This window comes from Gossypium arboreum, chromosome 9 (assembly GCF_025698485.1).
Source record: "Gossypium arboreum isolate Shixiya-1 chromosome 9, ASM2569848v2, whole genome shotgun sequence".
NCBI lineage: Eukaryota > Viridiplantae > Streptophyta > Magnoliopsida > Malvales > Malvaceae > Gossypium > Gossypium arboreum.
Genome location: NC_069078.1, coordinates 82,670,938 through 82,682,883, shown reverse-complemented (window position 1 = coordinate 82,682,883; position 11,946 = coordinate 82,670,938). Strand labels below are relative to the sequence as shown.

Sequence of the window (11,946 nt, the reverse complement as noted above, 5' to 3'; positions counted from 1 at the left end):
GTCGCAACAATGGAAATATAGGTTTAATGTCACGACACTAATAAGGAAAAATTCCCTAAATTTTGCATATTTTTCCCCGAACCTGCTAAATACCAATCTCAAATGGTCTAAATGACCCAAAAACTCAACACATTGCATTGTAGGCATAATTTCAAATGCCAAATTACCATCCAATCAACTTGTTACCACATAACAACTTCACACCATATCAAATAAACCTATGCACAAAAGAATAATAAAGCTTATGATAACAAAAATGATTTGATAAACGATATATAACAAATAACTAGGCATTTTCTAACTTCATCATAACAAGATCAAACTTAACACTTATTTGCATGAGTTTAACCATTACTTATAAAAGACAACCTTAACCATTACTTATAAAAGACACCCTATGTACATGTCACGACATTATATAAAAAATAAGCATACTCTTATAGATATGTGGTATATATACCAAGTAGGCTTTGAGAATTCCAATAGCTGAAGATCTAAAGGTAAAAAACCAATGGCAAGTAAGCATTCAATGCTCAATAAGTTCAAAATGCGAAGTGAATTAAGCACAAATTTAGCTAAACAAGGCACATAGCATTACAATGCAAGGTAAAGCATATATATACACACATTCAAGTGTCAAATATCATAATTACAACCAAAACTGTGTCATTTCTTATATGATTATATAACTCCCAATTCCTTCTAATGAGTTACTCATCCATACCATGCCAATTATATCTAGAGTGATTCATAACATGTTATATCATGTTCATTTTTCATTACTCAAAATCATATTTAATTTAACGTTTTGTCTAATGCAACTGTAGTAAAAATGAATGTGGATAGACGAGTGAACTACACCACACCGAGATAGCTCAAAAGAGAAATAACTACACCATACTAAAACACGTAAGTGCTAGGCTCAAAGGCATCAAAGATACTGTAACACCCCTAACCCGTATCCGTTGCCGGAACAGGGTTGTAGAGTATTATCGAGGATAACTAAGTATGTATAATCAATTCAAGTCAAATTTACCATTCATAAATGAAAATATTCAAACCATCCCTTAAATAGACCCTTGGGGCCCAATATGAACATTAGAATCGAGTCAGGACTTATTCTGAGTCTCAGAGAAATTTTCACGAAACTATTAAATTTTTCGCACGTGCATAGCTCACACGTCTGTGTGGCTTAGGGACACGCCCGTGTGGGCAGGCCGTGTGATTATACACGCCCATGTCCTGACCCCGTGTAAATCTCTGACTTACATCCTATGAATAAATTGAAGTTACACGGCCAAGTCACACACCTCTGTACTAGGCCGTATGGTTATTTTAAATTTTACAATTTAAGTGCAGGTTCACACGGCCAAATCACATGGCCTTGTCTATGACCATGTTACCCATATGACTGAGACACACGCCCGTGTCTCTGTCTATGTGCTTAATTCAGAGCATTCTGCTTTTAAATTTTAATGTGCAGGGGACACACGGCTACAACACATGTCCGTAGGGCATACCATGTGTCACACATGGCATAGACACACGCCTATATGTCAACCCGTGTGGACGAAAATAGGCCATTTTAAGACCACATTTCTCACCCTTTTTGTAATCTACCTGCACATAACCTTCAAATACACAAATATGTCCAAACCAATCAACCAAATCAACCAAAACATAAGTTTTTCATCTACCAACATACTATAATACTACTTTATCCTAATTTTGTCAAAATGTTTTCATTTATTACCTTACCAAAATAACTTCAGAGCATAGATATTCAAACATACAAATTTCAATATTTCAAAACTACATCTTTCAACCCTGTCCTATACATGCCATATAAATCAAAAGTTGTATTCAAAATCTACCGATGTAACTCTGGAGCTTCCCGTTATGTTGATCCAACCACCTATATCACGCAAATCTACAGAAACCATTAAGACACAAAGTAAGCTTTGGGAGCTTAGTAAGTTCATAGGTTCATAATAACAATCTTACCAAGCATTCACAACCAATTCAATAAATAATATTAAACATCCAATTCCTGTCAAATATAATTTCAAATGATGAGTTCACTTAATTGAGCTCAATACCCAAATATCAATTCATAGTTCAACATTTATCCTCAATTATCACTTACTCACACATGTCAAATTAAGGGACGACTTACGAATTTGAGTACGTCGTTTGCTCAGTGCCATGATTCACAACTCAGTATGTTTAATACCATACCTACGTTTCACAACTCGGTATGGGAAATACCATACCTACGTATTATAGCTCAGTATGAATAATACCATACCTACGTGTCATTACTCAGTATGGATAATACCATACCTACGTGTCATAACTCAGTATGGATAATACCATACCTACATGTCATAATTTTGCCATGGATTAACCATAGTCTTATCCATCAATTCATCACTTGACACAACACGAACGTACTCAATCTTGCGTTTTCCTCAATTTGAACTTTCAATCTGATCTTTACAATGTTTCACATTATTAACAATACAATAGCAACATGTAGATAACATCACATCATTTATAATTTAAAAAATAATCACACAATCCAATCATATGAACTTACCTGGGCCAATTTGTAAAAGTTGTTATATTTCAGGAACTGTTCGACAACTTTTCATTTTCCTCATTTATCTTCTGATTCTTGATCTAGAATATAAAATTATTTAATCATCAGCATCTACTTCAATTTCAATTCAATTCATGCTTTATACCCTTTAATTTTTGAAATTACACATTTACCCCAAACTTTACAATTTTTACAATTTAGTCGTTTCTTAATTAACCTCTCAATTGAGCTAATTTTTCTCAATTAACACTTTATTATATCATTTTAAACTACTTCATAACCTTTTTAAATCAAAATTTTAGCACCAAACCCTAATTTCAACATTTTTCACAATGAGGTCCTAAACATCAATTTCTATTGAAATTACTTAAATAAATCATCTCACAACCAAATTAAAGCTTCAAATTCATGCTAAATCATCATAAAATTTCAGCACTCATCCATGGAAACTTCCATAATCATCCATATAATAAAAAACTAATGAATTAGATAGTAGGACCTAGTTGTAAAAGTCTTAAAACCATAAAATTTACAAGAAAAAAACAATATTTTACTCACTTTATGTAAAAATTATGAAAAAAAAGCTTATAAAACTCTCATATGGCGTTTTTGGCTGATGAGAATGAAGAAAATAAAGAGAAATCTAGATATTTCCACTTTAGTCCTATCTTTATTTAGTTAATTTTGTAATTTTCCAATTTTTCCCTTATTTCCTCAATTTTTCTGATTTTTCTCTGCATGTGCCGCCGAAAATATCTCCCTTGGGCTTATTTACACTTTATGTCCTTCCTTATTTGACAACTGAGCTATTTAATCATTCTAGCAACTTTTACACCTTTTTCAATTTAGTCCTTTTCATTCAATTGACCACCCAAACATTAAAATTTTCTAATGAAATTTTAATACCATGTTACTAACACTCCATAAATATTTATAAAATTATTTTTGACTCGGTTTTATGAAATTGGGGTCTCAGCACCCCATTTTCGACTTAATTTATTTAATAACTTCTCCTTAAATTTTAATTTCGCCTATTTAAAAATATTTCTAATATCTCACTCACTTCTAAATATTATTTTTATTTAATTTTCTAATCTTATTTTTCGGATTTAGTGATCTCAAATCACTGTTCCGACACCACTGAAATTTTAGGTTGTTACACACACACACACACACATAAACACACAAATACATTCTTCCACCACACCAAGGTCTCCTTAGAGACAATTCATATCCAATGATCCGCAACAAATGCTAAATCATCCAATGACATAAATAGTCTTCATATCACTACCGAAACCTGTACAAAAATGTACATATGACACTATTGGCATGCCAACTGTGTCATATCCTTTCTACTGGGTTTACATAGGCATATATCATTAATGATCATACATTTACTTTCAACAATTACATTTCAATTTTCATAATTTATAAGTCGTAGCTTTATAAGAAACATATACTTATCATATAACATAATAAAGTTCATTAGCCCTTCTTTTGGCCATGTCTTATCAAGCATATTACTATGTATATAGACATACTTACATTCCAAATTTAACATAGTATCCATTTCATCTCATTCATAATTCATTAATGCTTCTTTGCCAAGCATGTCTAGTTTATCCATTTTTAGCGTGTTACATACTAGTAATACTATTAACTAAAGGATTCACACAAACTTACAAAAAAATAAGGAAAGATAGTAAGTTGCATGAGAATTTACCTTTCAACAAACAAAATGAGTAAGTTTTTCTCAAGGTTTAATCAACAATTTTAATTTTTCCTTTTCTTGCTTCAATTCTTTCTAATTCTTTCTCTATATAAGTATATAGACACACCATCAATGGCATGGTTAGCCATTCAGTGGCTTACTAACAATAATGTCATGAGATGTTTGACCCTATTTAACCTTTTTGAATCTTAATGTCTGAAATACCCGTATCTCACAATCTACCTGATCAAATTTAAATCTAGTCTTGTAAAAATACTACAGGGACCTTATTCTAACATTATTCACTAACAAACCTCAAAATTCTTATCCTTTACATTTAGGCCATTAATAATAATTAATTAATCATAAAATCAAAAACTTAGTTGAAGCTTGAATTTATTGTATCTGCTTCAAATCTAACATGTATTACAAGAATTCCTAATTCAACACTTAATATTATGTGTCATTTAACTCAATTTCTCAAAGTTTTCTCTGATGGTAAATTGAACTAAATCTTTTAATCTTAATAATTAATTAATGGGTTAGTTGAATTAAGCTTAAATCTAGTAAAATTCACTTTAAAAAAACTTAATGATTAAAGTGTTGTTGATGTTTAAGTAACAAAAGTATTGATGTGAGTGTCGAAACCATTTTTTTATTTCGTTTTAAAAATGATGGATCGACTTTTTGGAAAGCGAAAATGGAGTCGCCACCAATCTTTTTTTGTTTAGGTGTGATCGGATCACCTAGAAATTTGGGTTGTTTTAATAAAACAGTTTGGTTTATTAAAACAATGATTTTGGTCTACGAAAATATGAGAAAATAGGCTCGGGAGTCGGTTACGTATGAGGAAGGATTAGCACCCTCATTACGCCCAAAATTGGTACCAAATTGATTAAATATCGTCCTTTTGTCTAAAATTAAAATGTTTTTTAAATGTGGTTCTTGTTAATAACATTTGAATAACCCGAGTCCATTGCCAAAATCTTCTTGTTTCGCATTCGAAAATTTGTAATTGAAAATAACAAAAGATGCCCAACTATTTGGTCTAACGAAAAATCGATACCCAAAGACAAGAGGGCACGATTCCTCGAATTTCCAAACATTGACCATTGCCTCACCTTGGAAGATACGAGTGAAATTCTGGAGAGATATTCGATTATTTTGAGCAAATAGGAAATTGCAACCCAGCACGATAGGGTACTATTCCCCGAACTGCTAAATACCGAACATTTCCTTTATAAGTTTTTTTTTTTTTTTAGAAAACATGAATGAAATTCTAAAGAGACATTCGGTTATTTTGAGCAAACGAGAAATTGCAACCCAACACGTTAGGGCACGATTCCATGAATTGCTAAATATCGAACATCTCTTTCATTTTAATGAAATTTTTTAAAAGACATGAGTGGAACACCAAAGAAATATTCGATTGTTTCGAACAAACAGGAAATTGCAACCCAGCACGATAGGGCACGATTCCTTGAATTGCCAAACATCTAATATTGCCTTTACTTGCGAAAAATCTTATTTCGAGGTAACAAAATGTCATATCCAGTGAGTTAGGACACAACTATTTCCCGAATTCCCAAACACGAAACATTGCCTTGATTTGTGAAGTTTCAAATACAATTGCAAAAAAATGAGTCAATATACTTGTTTGATTATTTAGAGATAAAAACAATTGACGTTGAGAAAGAAGTTGGAATTAGAAAAACATGATGCAATAAAGAGCATGCAAGCTTAGTATTGAGCCAGAAATAAAAATTTGGGACAATAACATTACATGAATAATCAAGAATGATACAAAAACATGAAGGAACAAATATATAAATACAAATGTTAATAATTATAAGCTAATGAATTAAAAGCCAACTTAAAAGAAGTTCTAAGCAAATTACTCAAATAAAATATCAAGTTTTAAAATAAAATGAACAATAGGGAAGAAAGGAAATTTTAAAAGAACACTACTATAAAAGTAATGCAAAGACTTTAAAACAAATAATGGATATAATACTTTTAAAATAAATAGAAAATATAAATAAGTAATAAATTAAATAATATCATACGAATGAATTTTAAAATAAATGCCATAAAATAATTTACATGGAAATTTGAGATGCATCAAATATATATATATATATATATATATATATAATACATAAATGAAGTTTCAAAAGATTTAGCAATATGCAAAGTGATATATGTACAACATTTAAGTAAATAATATAAGAAATTATATTAGGTATATATATATATATATATATATATATATATATATATAAAAGAGATAATGATAATATACGAAAGTATTTGAAAAAGAAAAGAAAAAATATGCACATAAAAAAAAACAACGAAATCATCAAAACAATACAAGATTATATGCTAAAATAATATGCTCTTATTTCTTAAGGAAAAAAAAACTTCATTGTAAGCATAACAAAACCAAAGGGATAATTTATAAACAAAACTAATCATTTAAACAAAATTGTGGGCCGAAATAAAACGCGCACAAATGCTCGGGATCAAAATTTAAATTGACCCAAATCACCAAAAACACTGCCTAGGCACGGACCAAACTGAAACAACGTGCAAACTTTTGGAGAAAAATGAAAGAAACATAATAGGGACAAATTAAAGGTAACGCAAAATAGAAAGGACTGGCCGCGCAAATTACCTATTTAAGGGGAACATGCGTAGGCCATCTTTTTCCTTTCCCCAAAAGCAATTAAAATTAAAGAACAGTGGCTCCCTTTTTTTTTAAAAAAAAAACCTTTTAGAACACTCAAATCCCTTTTTAAAAAAAATCTTTTTTTTCTTGAAACATTCAACCCCCTTTTAATCATTCAGCAGAAATAAAGAGAGCAGCCCCTTCTCCTCAACTTCTTTTCTCTGCTAGGTTTTCTACCTTCCCCCTTTTGAACTGTCACCAAACCATCGTGAACCCGCCGTGGCTTCCATCGTAAACGGTGGTTCAAAGCCTCACGAAACCGGGTTTTTGGCACTTTTAAAGGGAGATTCAATGGAGAGGCCTCTCTATACCGAAGAAAACAAAGGAGAAAGAACCCCCCACCTTCTCCTTGTGTCGATTCTGACGACGGAAAAGAAAACTCCGGCGACGCAACCCCGGGGTGGATCCGGTAAGACTCTCTTCTCCTCTCTTTTTTTTTTTTTTATGCCCACTTTCGTTTAATAGATTTGTAAACAAAAATAAAAAAGAAATAAAAAAGAAACTAAATAAAAAAATGAAAACCAAGAGAATACGATCGGAAATCCACCTTTTCTTTGTGTTTTTTTCTTTTTTTTCTGAAATCCTGCGTACAAGAATGGGGATCCCCCTTTTACGATTTCTTTCGGCTTCTATTTTTAGCCGAAAAAAATGAGATAGAATCCAAAATCCCCCCTCCTCTTCCTGATTTTCGGATGGCTTTCTTATAACCATCCATTTTTTACAAATTTTATTATTATTTGTTGTTGTCTTTTCCCCTTTTTCTATTTTGCAGGTGCAAGTGGAGCAGGTGGAGGTGTGGATGGTGACAGACTTTGGTGGCTAGTTTTTTTTAGTTTTTTTTTTTGTGTGTTTGGGTTGGGCTATTGTATTGGGATTAGGTTGGGCCAAAATTGGGTTTGGGCTTGTAACTGGGTAATGGGCTAGGTTTAATTTGGGTTTGGTTTTATTGGGCCCCGGGTAAAATTTGGGCCTTACAGTGAGGATTGAACATGACTTGTTGAGCTTGTCTGACATATTTCTAGCATGTTTTGAATCAAATGAAATTAATGCTTGATGCATATTTTGAATGATTGTTTGGAGCAATTGAAATAGGTATCAAAATGATTCATTTTTACCAAAAACAAGGTTCATGCCCCGATAACCTATCTACCTCGTCACAACATCGACCGATAGTATGTGACGTCGTGATGTCGAGTGGCTTGATGTTGTGACAGGGTCCATGTCCCAATGACCTACCTACCTTATCACAATGTTGGCCAACAGCATGTGACATCGTGATATGACATACTATTTTGGTGACATCATGACGTGGAAGAGATGACATCACAACGTTGGTCCTGAACTTTTACAACTTTGCAATTTGGTTTTGTTTCATGCTCAGGTTGATAATAGAGCTTCCGTAAGCTCGATTAAGACTCAAAAATAATTGTTTAGCATAAATTAAATGTGGTTGACCCTTGATTTGCATGTGTGAATAATCATTATTACGTATTTAACTGTAGTTGCTCCGGCAACGGATACAACATTTCGTAGCTCAGACTCGACGATCGAGTCAGGTAAGGGGTGTTACATATAAACTGTCGATTCTGGATTAATAAATTGCGGCATTGCTGCAACATTGCTACCAATAATTGCATGTTAGGGGACAATAATTATTCTGGCTCTTCAATTCATCGTTATTAATTTTTGTTACTATTTGTAATTTGCTTTACATGTTTATTTGAATCCAATCAGATTTTTATTTACTTTCAAAATTATCATCTGTCCATTTTACAATTTTTGTTTTAAAATAAATTATTGAAGAGATGATAACTCTAATATTTATTACTATATTACTTAAGAGCGACTATATACATTTTCCCATCATAAAAAAATTTGCAACAATTATTTACCCTTCACTTACATCTATTACATATTATTATTAGCTCAAACACCACAAACATGATTGATCTCATGATTTGAACCAGATTTTTGAAATTAACATCCAATATCGCTTAATCAAAAGTTGAAATTCGACCTAATATTAATTATCAAACTGATAATTATTTATTACTTGCATGTTACGTATAAACTAATCATCTTACAAGGCTTAAATTTATTGATTTGGACTTAGGATATATTCATTCAATACCAGATCATATTTTCTTAGGTTGGTACGATACTTATAATTTCTGTTTGTTGTGATGAAATGGGTTAAAAGGGAATTCTCCAATCTCATCATCAAGCTTATTCAATTTTGGATTTTCCTTCATTTTCATTTTGGCTTTTTAAATCCAGAAACATTGCAAATGAATTAGAACAAGATTTCTTGGGGTTGGTTTTAGATTATTACTTGGATTTCGTTTATAGAATTTCTTTTTGGGTTTTCGTTTACACTGGAGTTAGGACGATTTCTTTGGTTGATGCCCATTAAATTCTTTATTTTGCTTATCATCTTTTACCCAAATTATAACTAATGAAATGCAGAAACTTTAGAAGTTAAATTATTGGAGTGGGATGCCAACTTATATGGGTCCCATTTATAGAATCCCTTTTAGTGTTGTGATTATTTGTCATTCTATTTAACTTTATATAACATAAAAAAAGTAAGGTTATAATTTAATTTTTATATTTTTTAAGTTTTATAATTTCAATCTTGACTAAATTATAATTGTTAAATTACTTTATCTAAGTTTTGTATTTTCAAAATCTAATGGGGACTAATAACAAAAATTTAGCCAAAACAAATAAACTGTCCTAGTTGTAAGGTATTTTGTCTAGTAAGTGGCGAAGTTTAGTTTTCTAACTGATGGTTACAGCTGAAACACTTATAATGGTTGTAGGATTTGCCTGAGGCATGATCAATCATATAAGTGCAAGTATTACGCATTAAATGAATCAGAAAGTTCTGAGCTGTCAACCTGAATTTCGTCTTTTTTTATACTATGTTTTATGGACCTTATGCTTTTTTTTTTTTTTTTAGAGTAAACTAAAGGAAGCTAGCAGAGCCCATGCAAAGATAATTTTTGAAGAAAACAAAAGAATTAATATAGTGGCATCTCAGACCTTGGTCTATTCCAATTGGAGGCGGAGTATATGGCCAAGACCAAGTATGTTAAAGGTTGGAAGCATCAAGAATAAAGTTCCAGATTTCCAGCAACTTAAGGGGATGGAAATGGTGAAAACCTTAGGAGCTACCGAAGGTGATGCATTGCCTGTTGAAGATTGTCATCGTATAGACAAATATTGTTGGAACATTTTTAAATATTTATAGTGTTCTAATAACTATAAATGAATGGTTATAATTAATCAAAAGATTATATTATTTTATTTTTAAAAAGAATTATAACTATTTAAATAATATTATTTGAATAGTTATAATTAAATGAATAATTATGTGTTTATTTCAAAGATATTATTATTCAGAAAGATACCTATTGATGATGAAAGATGTGTCTATGAAGAGACATGAAAATTCCTATAAATAGGAATGAGATTTCATTTGGAAATCATACCAACAAATTCTAATATTCTTTCTTTTCTTTCTTTATTTTCTAATATTATTAGATTATTCTAAAAAGTATTACTGCAAAATTTTTTTATAGAAATTGAGTTTTTTGTCATAAATTGCTCAGTGTATAGTGGGCTATTCTCGTCCGTGTAAAATGCAAACAGTCATTGGCTTCATTGTATCCTCGAGGTTAATTTGCTTGGAACTAGTTTGCACACCGAAGATAGATAGAGGCGAATATAACCTTAAAGATAGTGGCTTGATACATTGAAGCTTTGTTCTATTTCTTCTTTTGTTCGAATTCCGTTCGTGTATTTGAGATTTTACTCGCCGAAAATTTATACTAACAAATATGTAAAAATAGGAGTGCAGACACAATGAGAAAATAAGTGCTCCTACTCATCGGGATCCGACTTGACTTAATTAGATATAATTTGTTTTAGACACCAAAAAGAGGAGGGGGAAAACTGGTGCTATAAAAGCTCCTGTTAATGAAGTCCCTGAAGCCAAGGAAGGAACAGGTTAGGTACAATGGAAGGGTAAAGGTGAAAGGATTGGTGATTTAAGTTAAAACAATTTCACTTTATGAGGCTGGCAGTTGAGATGAATATTGAGAGCCATTGACATATCCAATCAAACGTACAATTTATTCAATGCTTTGGTCCCTTAAAACACGACTAACCTCTGCTTGAAAATGACAGGAGACACGTTTAATCATTCTTTGCTAAGAAAGAACCTTATTTGCCTTCCAGCATATTACAACAAAATTATCACAGAAAACTAGTTATGAAATCTTGCTGGATTTCATTAACATACATATGCCGACTTAAAAAACCTTATCTGTAGCTCAAACTTCATATCTGATATTAAACCCCTACCCAATTCTTGGCTCTGTTTAGACTTAATCCCAATTGGGGCTAATTATGATTAGAATATGGGCATTCATGTCATTCTAACTGGTTGCCTGCTACCATTATATATAGACCTTGAAATCTAGAAATCCAACTCAGAAGAAGATCTTGTTTTCCCAACACTGGCAGTCCTTTCAGAGCATGAGAACTCACAGTCCTTTTCTTCCACTTCTGATTCTCGCAGTTATGTTAGCAACAGTCCATCTCTCTAGTTGTCGGCAACTCACCTGGGCTTCCTACCAGCAAACAAAGTTTTCATTTGCACACCATTTTTCTTCAAGTTATTATGCTTCTGTTTCTGGGAACAGCAACAAGTACACGGCGGCTCACGATGTCTCGCACAAAGTTGTCCCTGGAGGACCAAACCCACTGCACAACTGATCTCAATTCTGTTTATGTTGTTCCATATGCTAAGCTTTTTTTTTTTTTTTCAGGAATGTATTGGTTCTGCGAAAGAAAGAACATAAAAAAGAAAAAAAAAGAAGTAAGTGCCCACTTAGA

At 31.9% G+C, this 11,946-nt stretch overlaps 1 long non-coding RNA gene across 1 annotated transcript; it reads left to right on the top strand.

The window, feature by feature from the left end:
* Positions 1–7,034: 7,034 nt before the first annotated feature.
* Positions 7,035–8,114, top strand: LOC128280825 (uncharacterized). The gene is made up of 2 exons (XR_008271004.1): positions 7,035–7,453; positions 7,817–8,114. It is a non-coding gene; the product is annotated as an uncharacterized LOC128280825 (long non-coding RNA).
* Positions 8,115–11,946: the final 3,832 nt, after the last annotated feature.